Source organism: Elephantulus edwardii, unplaced genomic scaffold (assembly GCF_000299155.1).
Source record: "Elephantulus edwardii isolate Elephantulus edwardi_28Jun2011 unplaced genomic scaffold, EleEdw1.0 scaffold00027, whole genome shotgun sequence".
NCBI lineage: Eukaryota > Metazoa > Chordata > Mammalia > Macroscelidea > Macroscelididae > Elephantulus > Elephantulus edwardii.
In genome coordinates, this window is record NW_006399777.1 from 7,473,531 (window position 1) to 7,484,603 (window position 11,073).

Here is an 11,073-nt window from a genome sequence, read left to right on the forward strand (position 1 = left end):
CCCCTCCCACCACCCCAAGTACATTCCACTATGCAACCTTAATTGTGGACTCTTGTGATAACCATAATACCCTATCACACTCTATATTTTCTAAAACATAATTTTAAATATTTTCACACTCAATAATAATTGAACTGAATTAAGATACACTTTTACTTTCTCTAAAAGTATTCCTATTTTAACCAGGGCAAACATTGTAACAACGATCTGTGTGAGAAATATTACGTAGCAGGCTGCATGCCAACCACATTTTAATGGTTGTGAACTACTTGCATCTATCTATTAAAGATGGAGCTTAATTACAAAATAAAAGACAAGATAAAATTAATGATCCAGATTAATTGAATGTTAAGGAGTGTTAAACACAGAGTTGTAGGTTAGCAGGGAACTGCTAGAAATTCAAGCTGGATTCAGAGGAAGACATGCAATGAAGAGTATCATTGCTGATGTCAAGTGGATCTTGGCTGAAAGCAGAGAATAACAGAAAGAAGTCTACTTGTGTTATATTGACTATGCAAAGGCATTTTTTACTGCACTGATAAAAACAAATTCTGGATAAGTGGGAAGAATGGGACTGTTAGAAGCTTTAATTGTGCTCATAAAAAAACATATACACAACCCTGATGCCAATTCCATTTTGCAACAGAGGCCCTATGCAGTATTTGTCCTTTTGTGGCTGAGATATTTCACTCAGCATAATGTCCTCCAGGGTCACCCATTTTAAATAACATTGCATGAGTTCCTTGTTTTTCAATGTTGCATAGTATTCCATTGTGTGAATATACCAGAGCTTCTCTATCCATTCATTTGTTGATGGGGGACATCAGGGTTGAAAACAGACAGAAAAGGAGAGGAGAAATGATGTATATTGCCTTGAAATACATGAGGGAGAGAACTGCTTAAAAGGGATATATGAATGGGTATTCTTGTCATGACAGAAGTCCGGAGTGAAGGCTGCACAGTGGAGTGGACTTGGGGAGAGGGATTGCATAACAATGAAAGAGTTTTTTCTTTCTTTTCAAGAAGAGTGAATTGGGGGGAAAAGAGAAAAGTGCAACAGTGAATGACTAGAAACCCTAAGTCTCTATAAACTTTTCATTAAATTTAATTTTAAAAAAGGAAAGAAACCTATACACAGACCAAGAAACATTTTTCTGAATAGAACAAGGGAACATTGCATGATTTAAAATCAGGAAAGGTATATGTCACGATTACATCCTTTCTCCAGGTGTAGTTTACCTGTGTGCCTAAAGAATTTAAGAAGCTGGATTACATGAAGAATGTGGTAGGATTGCAGGAAGGCATATCAATAATCTATATTGTTGTTGTTGTTGTTATGTGCCATCGAGTCATTTCCGACTCATAGCGACCCTATGCACAACAGCCCTAAACCCTGCTCTATCCTGTGCCAACCGCACCTCCTCTGAAACACCCATCCCGATTACCCCAGTCACCGAATCAATCCATCTCATAGAGGGTCTTCCCTCCTGCGCTGTCCCTCCACCCTCCCAAGCATGATATCCCTCTCCAAGGACCCGTCCCTCCTGGCAACATGTCCAAAGTATGTCAGACAAAGCCCCAGAATCCTTGCCTCCAAGGAGCAGCTTGGTTTAATCCTCTCCAAGATGAATCTGTTTGTTTTCCTGGCAGTCCATGGTACATTCAGTACCCTTCTCCAGCACCACAGCTATATTATACAGATAAAAAACCTTTATCACAGAAAATTAAAAAAGGACTTGAAGCCCTGCAAAAAATCAAAGACTGCAACTTTCAACATGGATTCCATCTCAACATCAAGAAAACGAAAGTCCTTTCCATTGGTCCCATAAGCATCATCACAAACGGAGAAGGGATTGAAGTCGCCGATAATTTCTATTTAACTTGCATCCACAGTCAACAGGCACAGGAACAGCATTTTAAGAAACCAGAAGCCGCGTTGCATTACAAAATCTGCTGTCAAAGACCTCTCCAAAGTGCACTGTAAGGAGGAATGATACAATTTTATTTATTTTTTTTAATTTTTTGTTGTTGTGTGCCATTGACTCAGATCTGTCTGTCTGACACAAGAGGAGATTGCCCTTCCCTCTCCAAGCAGAGCATCTGGTGGATTCGAACCACATGCCTTGAGGATTGCAGTGCAATTTCTTGTCCCTAGGCCACCAGCTTGGTAGCATCACTTCATGTCCACTGATCTCTTTCTATGCTGTTGCTGTTGTTAACTGCTATCCAGTCGTACGTGACTCAGAGCAACTCTTTGAACCAAAGTTCTCAACACTTATGTGACTTTCATCCTTTTTCTTCAGGTTTACAGGGTTTCTGGAGGCAAGTTATTTTGGAAGTGGATGCCACTCCTGCTTCCAAGCTTGTTTTAATCGGGGAGCTCCACCAAACACTGTTCACCATGGGTGACCATTATCACATCTGACACATCAGTGTCACAGTGTTCAGCTTCACAACAATCACAAGTTACCTCCGTACAGCAAGTGGACAGACAAGGGCTATATGACCTCGAAGAACGTTTGACCAAAACCAACGAAAAACAGGCCTGAAGGCCATCAATTAAAGTCACCCAGTTCTTTCATTCATAGAGTCGCTATGAGTCACCAATGACTCAATGGCACTTAACAAAAACAACAGGCCACCAGAGCTCCCTCAATGATACGATTTTAAAGACTAAGAGGCTTCTGATCCAGATGATGGTATTTTCATTTACCTCCTATGATTCTAAAAAGTTGGCAATTGAATATGGATGACAGAAGTCAATGGATGACAGAATATCGGTGTTGCCTAATAAAACTGACTTCTCCATGGACTGTCAAAAGAACAAATAAGCCTGCGTTGGAGGCAGTGCAACCAAGGTGCTACTTAGAGACAAGGATGATGGACTTTTTTTCACACTGTTGGGGAATTTTATTAGGAGAGGCCAGTCTTTGGGGGGAAAAATTCCATACTGGGTAAAGTGGAAGGTCAGCGAAAGAGAGGAGGAATTTCAGAAAGATGAGTTGATATAGGGACTGTAACTACAGGCACAAGCATGTCTGAGATCATAAGGGTGGTGCAGGACTGAGCATGGTTCAGGTCCGTTTTTCATAAAGTCACTGTGACTCAGAGTTGACAATGACAGTAACCAGCAGAGATAATTAATGAGATAATGTCACATTATTGATAGTTCTCATCAGTAACAAATTTCTCCTGGGAAATATTTGTCACTAAATTGATAAATCATGACATTGAACTTCCAAAGCTTTGGAAGGATAGGTGACTATGAGTTAGATTCAGTGTCTCCCATGTTCTGGGAAGGCTGCTGTTAGCACTTGGGTTGTACAAGAGAAGGATCAGTTTCTCAAAACTGTTTCTCGCACTTGACCTACGTACTAGTGTTTGTAAAAATCCAAACAAAAATTTGGTCACTTCCTTTTTCCACATTCAATCAGAGAGATATGAAGTCTCAAGGTCAGGTCTAAGGTCATCAGGACTTTCATCCTCTGTTGAAGAGATAAAGCCAACATAGAATTCAAGGTGATACTACAGTGTTTACTATAATTGCTTGAGGGGGGAAGAAAAGGGAAAACCCCTCAAGTTTTAATGTAGTTATTCTAGCTGTGTCTCCAATCAGATACTATAACCATTTCTCGAAGTGATTCTGTTGCTGAAATTTAACCTCACTATGGTCTGGATAGATATTTCGATTCTGACTCCCCTTTCTTTTAATATTTCTGTTCTTGTGTAAGATTCAGAAACAATTTCAACATGAGTTTGAGGCTGCTTCTGTAAACAATTGTGAAATCTTGTTCTGTAAAAACAAGAGACGCAGCAAGAGTTATTTTATATTTCCATTTTACCTTCTTATTTATGCTTGCCTAACCTGGTAAAGGGAAAAATTCTTTTCTTGGTGAAATATGTGTGTAAATGCTACATTCCTGATGGCAATTGTTGATTGTATCAGTATTTCATAATATGAGAACAAAAAACCCTCAAAAATGGGCAAAGAATAAAACAAGTGAAATGTATCAGAACATCCTTGAATGCATTATTCTTCATCAAAGAGAAAATGGTTAGAAAAAAATAAATCTAAAGGTTAGCCCCAGACAAAGATTAATTTTAATCAAGACTCACAGAAGATGGCAAGTGTATTGATAAATGGCTTGAATTGTTTTTCTTTTCTTTTCCTTTCATCATGTATGCTGGAGGTCAGGAGATGATTTTTAAGGCTTTAACACAGGCTCATTATAAAATTTAAAAAAATATCATAGTTTCAAGAACCACAAATGACTGCTGTACAGCAACTTGTGTACCAGGGCTATACCATCATGATAGATGAAGGAAAAATTGAAACTGTCAGTGACTTCATCTTAACTTGGGTCTACAACCAACACCCTTGGTACCAGAATTCTGTACATCAGGTGATGTATTGCACTGGCAAAGTCTGCAGTCAGAGACTTCCCTGTATTACTGAGGAGTAACGAAGCAGGAGTGGCATCCACTTCCTAAATAACATGCCTCCAGAAACTCTATGAACTTTGATACTTGTCTATGGTTGCACAGGGGCTTCAGGCCTTTTGTTCACAGGGTCGCTATTGAGTCATGCTCGACTTGAAGGCAATCAACAGCAACAACAATGATGTTAGTTTGAGGACAAAGGTATGCTGTACTCAGGCCATGGTCTCTTCTTTTTTTTTTGGTGGCAAACAAGTGTAACTCTTTATTGAAAGTAAGTTTCTGTGGAGGAAGTGAAGATTTTTTTAAGGCCTATTCAAACGTATCCATTATTCACTTGCAAAATAATTCCATTTTACAAGTAGCAAAACTAAAGTTTTGTTTTCCCTTACACATTTCTTTTTCTTAGGAAAAACAGTTCAATGCCACTTTAAAACTGATTTTAATAATCATCAATCCTAGCTTTGCCTCTGTTGGTGAGAGAACTATAAACAGGAGGAAAAGAAACTTTAAAGCATAAGGTTTCATTTATAGCTTACTAATTACACGCTGTGAGCTGACAAAAGTAAGGACTAATGTAGATTGTTGTCAGAGAAGTTCATGGTTTCCTCACTTAAGACTAAATCTACCAAATATAATTAAGAGACCTAGCCCACGGACTTGGTAATCCTTCATAAAACAAATTTCTCTTTGGACTACTTGTTTACAATATTAACTATTTCCCTTCCTGACTGAAAATCACCTAGTGTAAAATCTCACCTGGAGAAAATGTTGGCTCTCGTTTGGGATCCAGCTGACAACCATGAGCTGAACTAACAGCTCTAATAAGTTTTGTGGACTTTTATTATAAGACCTCTGAGAAAAAGCATGCCTTAGTTTAAGCAGATATTAATACTTAGTTCTGATACCTGAGGATATAATCCTCAAAATAATATGGTAGTATTTTGTTGTTGTTGTTAAATGATCCTGTACCCTAAGTCCTTTATATTAAATCTACCTACCCAGGCAGATAGAAATTATATTTGCAAAAGTCCGTAATAAAACTACAGTCTGTTTAAAATTCTATTTGAAAAGAATTTCACAATATTACATCTAAATTGCACAACAGAGTCCAACGATCATGAGGAAATCTGCCACAGTCCAGCTTCTCAAGCCCAAGGGGGTCCAAACTTGGGGAACAAAGTGGCCTCTTGGTGCTGCTGCTCTGAAAAATAGCCCATCAAAATAAAGTTTGCAAGTAGCAGGGATTTCTAGATTAGAGTTTATATGTGTACTCCGCGTATATCAGCAATGTTCGAGTTTATTCCCCAAACTCCAAGACATCCAAAATGTTGTTGGGTAAAACACCCCATTTGGTAACTTCTTGATCCCTTAAATTCATGTCCCCTGAAAATCTAACCGTAGATGATTCTGGAGCATCTTGCATTTATTTCCTTTAGAACCACTTTTAATTGACTTTTTCCTCACATGCCTTCTAGGACTCTATAATGCAAAGTCGTAAAGTCATGCTCATTCCCCGAAATTGTCACATGTATGCATAAAAGGTTTCTCATCCTTTTGGTCCTTGGAATAATCTCTTGGCTTTTTAACTTCACTCTTCATCTCTCTAGCAAGAGAACCGTGAAATATCCTTCTTCACTACCTGTGATAATTTCGTAATTACTTATGTTCCTCCTTAGGTAGCTATAGTTTGGAGGAATCATTTCTTGTAGAAATGTAACATCTGGGTCGTACAAAGCTAAACAGGAACACATCCGTCGAGCCCTCTCTGGCTTTATAGTTTGCTTGGCTCCACAGTCAACACTTTTGGCAACAGCAGTCAGGAAATTAAAAGGTGCATTGTGATGGGAAAGTCTGCTGTTAGGGACCTCTCCACCAAAGTACTGAAGAGCAGTGCTGTCACCCTGGAGACTAAGTTGCACCTGATACAGGTCATGGTCTTTTAAATAACTTACTGTTCATCAGAGACCTGGACAATGACTAGCAAGGATAGAAGGACAATTGACGCCTTTGAGCTGTGATGTTGGAGAAGAGTATTGCATATATATCATGGACTGTTAAGAAAAAGAACAGGTTGTTCCTGGAGAGGGTTAAACCAGGCTGCTCCTTGGAGGCAAGGATTCTGAAGCTTCATCTAACATACTTTGGATATGTTGCAAGGAGGTACCAGTCCTTGGTGAAGGATGCTTAGGAGGGTGGGGGGACATCACAGGAGGGGAAGACCCTCTATGAGGTGGGTTGATTCCGTGACTGGGGTAATGGGAACAGGAATGTTGGAGACAGTGAAATTGGCACAGGATAGAGCAGGGTTTAAGGCTTTTGTTACATAGGTTTCCTATGAGTCATAGGCGACTTGATGGCACAAAACAACAACAATAACAACACTAAAATGGATGGAATCAGTGGTTTCTTTACTAGATTGATCAACAACACAGGTTTTATCATCTGGGAGGGTCTGAGGGCAGCTTTCCAAGATTCATAGTAGAGATTCAATGTTTTATCCATCTCACAGACCTTTTCTGACAGGTGGCCCTGGGTGATGGACCTGTCGCAACTTGTGACTGAAGCAAACTCCTCACGTAATAGTCCCTGTTTCTTGACGGCAGGCTCTGCATCTTCCCTGCTGGCTTTGGGAGCTGCCCATAGATCATTGTCAGACTATGGTGTTTAAACTCACTTGTTATGCTGCTGAGAGCTGGACAGTGAATCAGGGCAACAGAAGAAGAAGCAATGCCTTTGAGCTGTGGTGTTGGAGAGGAGCACTGAACATCCCATGGATGGACAAAAGAACAAACAGATATGTCTTGGAGAGGGTGCAGCCAGAGTGTTCCTTCAAGGAAAAGACGATAAAACTTCATCTAGGAGAGGCTATTCTCTGGAGAGGGACATTATGCTTCGGAAGATGAAAGAGAAAACAAGGTTCAACTCTGTTGGCTAAAAAATAGTGCCAGTGTCTCTCATAGTTGTTGATGGGCAGAAACATTTAAAAACTCATTGCACATTTACACCACAGTAGCCAATTATTTTGACTGGATTAGTAGTAGTCACATGGGATGGTCTTTTATTTCACAGAACAATACATAAAATTATGATCTCTTTCTTTTTTCTACTGTTCCTGTCAGGAATTCCAGGTTAATCAACATGAAGCAGTAGATAAATAATAATTCTCTAGAGAAAATAAATGACATTTTCTTTGGATCTCTTTAAAGATAAAAACAAACAAATAAAAAGCTCATTGTAGTTGAGTCAAGTGCAACTCCTACAGATTCTATAGGATGAAATAGAATTTCTTTGTAGTTTCCAAAACAGGCTCTTTACGGAAGCTCACTGTCACATCTTTCTCCAGCAAATGGCTGATGAGATCAAATTGCCAAACTTTCGGTTAGCAGCTGAACACCCAAAGGGACCACCGTGACTTTTTCTTGGATAGACAAAAGAATGTCCATTGAATACGAGGTACAGGAATGTCTTATGTAAGGTCCTCCAGGAAGAACTTGTGTCACAAGGAAAGTCTGATGTCACGGATCTCTTCAAAGTGTTAAGAGCAAAGTTTTCAGTTAAAAGACTAAGATGTGACCAGTACCAGCCATGGTATTTTTCCAATCCTCGCCTGGGTGTCAGAAAGCGGGCAGTGAATAAGGTGGAACAAGGCAGGATTTATGTCTTTGAATTGTGATGTTGCAGACGAGTATTAAGTAGACCACAGACTACCGGAAGGACAAAGAAACGTGTCTTGGGTGAAATGCAACGAGGGTACTCCTTGGAAGCAAGGATGGCGACACTTTGTGTCTTACTTTGGGCATGTTACCGGGAGAGGTCAGTCCTTGTTACAGGACATTATGCAGGGAACAGCAGAGGGTAGTTGACTGTCAATGAGATGAACTGACAGAGTGACTCCAACAACGAGCTCTGTTGTTAAGGATTGTGAGGCTGTTATAAGACAAGGCCAAGTTCAGATCTGTTGTTCCTCAGGTTGCTGTGAGTTGTCACCGTCTCAGTCACATCTAGCAAACAGCAGGAAGAAGCTGAAGCTGAGAAAATCACAACTGTAAGATAACACGCTGACTGGCTTGACAGTCCTAAATTTCCTATCACTCCCCATCCTTGCATAAACACACAGAAATACACATACATATATAACCCATATGGACACATTAATAGAAGCCTTTAAGGCCATAACTGTACTGAGACAATTCCTTTAGAATTTACAATTCTATAAATACTCCCTGATATTGTTGTAAATTAAGAAATCAATATTTTATTGCTCCCTACTTGGTGGAAGATTCATCAACAATCTGTTTTATGCAGATGACACAAGCCTGCTTGCTAAAACTGAAGGGGACCTGAAGCGCTTGCTGCAGAGGGTCAAGGACTACAGCCTCCAATATGGATTGAGGCTCAATGTCAAGAAGACAAAGATTCTCACCACTGGGCCAGTTGGCAGCATAAGGATGGATGGTGAAGAGATTTAAATTGTTCACAGCTTTAGTCTGCTTAGCTCCACAGTCAACACTCTTGGCACCAGTAGCCAGAAAATGAAAAGACATATTGAGATGGGAAAGTCTGCTGTTAGGGACCTCTCCAAAGTACTGAAGAGCAATGGTGTCTCTCTGGAGACTAAGGTGTGTCTGATATAGGCCATGGTCTTCGCAATCACCTGTTATGCATCAGAGAGTTGGACAATGACTAGGGAGGATAGAAGAAGAATTGATGCCTTTGAGCTGTGGTGCTGGAGAAGAGTATTGAGGTTACCACGCCACTGCGAGGAAAACAAACAGATTCATCCTAGAGAGGGTTAAACCAGGCTGCTCCTTGGAGGCAAGGATTCTGGGACTTCATCTGACATACTTTGGACATGTTGTAAGGAGAGACCAGTCCTTGAAGAGGGACATCATGCTTCAGAGAGTGGAGGGACAGCGCAGGAGGGGAAGACCCTCTATGAGGTGGATTGAATTAGTGACTGGGGTAATTGGGATGGGATTGTCAGAGACATTGTGATTGGCACAGGACAGAGCAGAGTTTAGGGCTGTTGTATATAGGGTTGCTATAGACTCAACGACTCAACGGCACATAACAACAACAACAAGTAAATGACTAACAGAACAAATAAATATGTCTTGGAGAAGTACAAAGAGGGTGCACCTTAGGCAATGGTGGTGAAACTTTGTCTCACATTGGTGCGTATTTTTAAGAGAGACCCGTCCTTGGGAAAAGACATCATGATTGGTGGATGGTCGCTGAAAGAGAAGAGCACCTTTAACCTGATGGGTTGACACAGAGACCGCAGCCCTGGGCTTATGAGTGTTATCAGGGATGATGACGATGGCATAGGATAAGAGAAGGCTTAGATTCATTATTCATTGTTGTGCTATGAGCCATAGTCAATGGCAAATAACAGCAACACAAACCCAACAAATTAAAGCTCTCCAAAAGTTCAACATCTGAGATTTCTAAAATAACTAGTAACACCACCAAAAAGAACTCAGCACAGCAACAGCAATAAAACCTTGCCTCTCAATAATCACACTGAATGTGAATGGTTTAAATGCATCGCTAAAGAGAAAAAGAGTAGCAGATCGGATAAAAAAACAAAATCCATCAATATCTTGTCTACAAGAGACACATCTGAAAAGTGAAGAAAAAGAAAGACTAAAAATAAAAGGTTGGGGGAAAAAAGTATCCCAAGCAAATGGCAACCAGAAAAAAACCAGGAGTAGTGACATTAAACTCTGATAAAATAAATATCAATGTAACGACCATCACAAAGGACAAGGAAGGTCACTACATAATGCTGAAAGGGTCAATAGAACAAGAGGACATAACAATAATAAATATCTATGCACCAAATGAAAGACCTGCAAAATATGTAGAACAAACATTAACAAAACTGAAAAAGGAAATAGACAGCACTACTATAATACTTGAAATTTCTAAGGTTAAGTTCATCGTCCTCTCCTCCTCATCATTGTTTTAAATTCTATGCTCTCGCAGTGACCAGCTGAATCAAAAGTCAGTTCAGCTAGCATTTCATTTCTCTTCAAGAGAAATGGGGCAAATGATCTTCCTATAGATAAAAAGGAGAGCTCCAGTGTCCTAGTGGTAAGAAGCTGTGCTGACTTCCTGAAGGCACACTGTTCAAATCTCCCAGAGACGCGGCAGGAGAAAGATGGAACATCTCTTCCCAAGCAATGCACGGTGTTTGAAAATCTGCTAGAGTCAGTTCTATCTCAACCGTCCATAATAACAACAGCAACACTGAAAGAGAACTCAAGTTTACCTCCTCAGAACATTAAGAGGCAAAGCAGAACCGCCATCCATTTCCCAGCAACAACAAATCAGCCAGGTGTACAAGCACAGCGTAGTAGCAAAAATTAGGCCAGCTTTCCCCCTTCTCGGGCAACAAATGAAGGGCATTTGCAGAGGAAAGGGGTCCAGCTGCAAGGACTGTGCTGTGCTATTGGTCTAAAGCTGCTGTGAGGACTCCAACAGCCTCTCCCTCTCGGGGCCATTGACGTTCTCCCACATGCCCGTTTTATCCCTCTGCCATTGCTGAGTGCTAATTTCCTGAGTATTAATTACAAAGTTCAGTTCTCTCCCTATTGAGTCTAAAATAGAGAATGAGGGCTAACTTTAGAA

At 40.3% G+C, this 11,073-nt stretch overlaps 1 pseudogene; it reads right to left on the bottom strand.

The window, feature by feature from the left end:
- Positions 1 to 5,515: 5,515 nt before the first annotated feature.
- LOC102877609 lies at positions 5,516 to 8,240 on the bottom strand (annotated as a pseudogene).
- Positions 8,241 to 11,073: the final 2,833 nt, after the last annotated feature.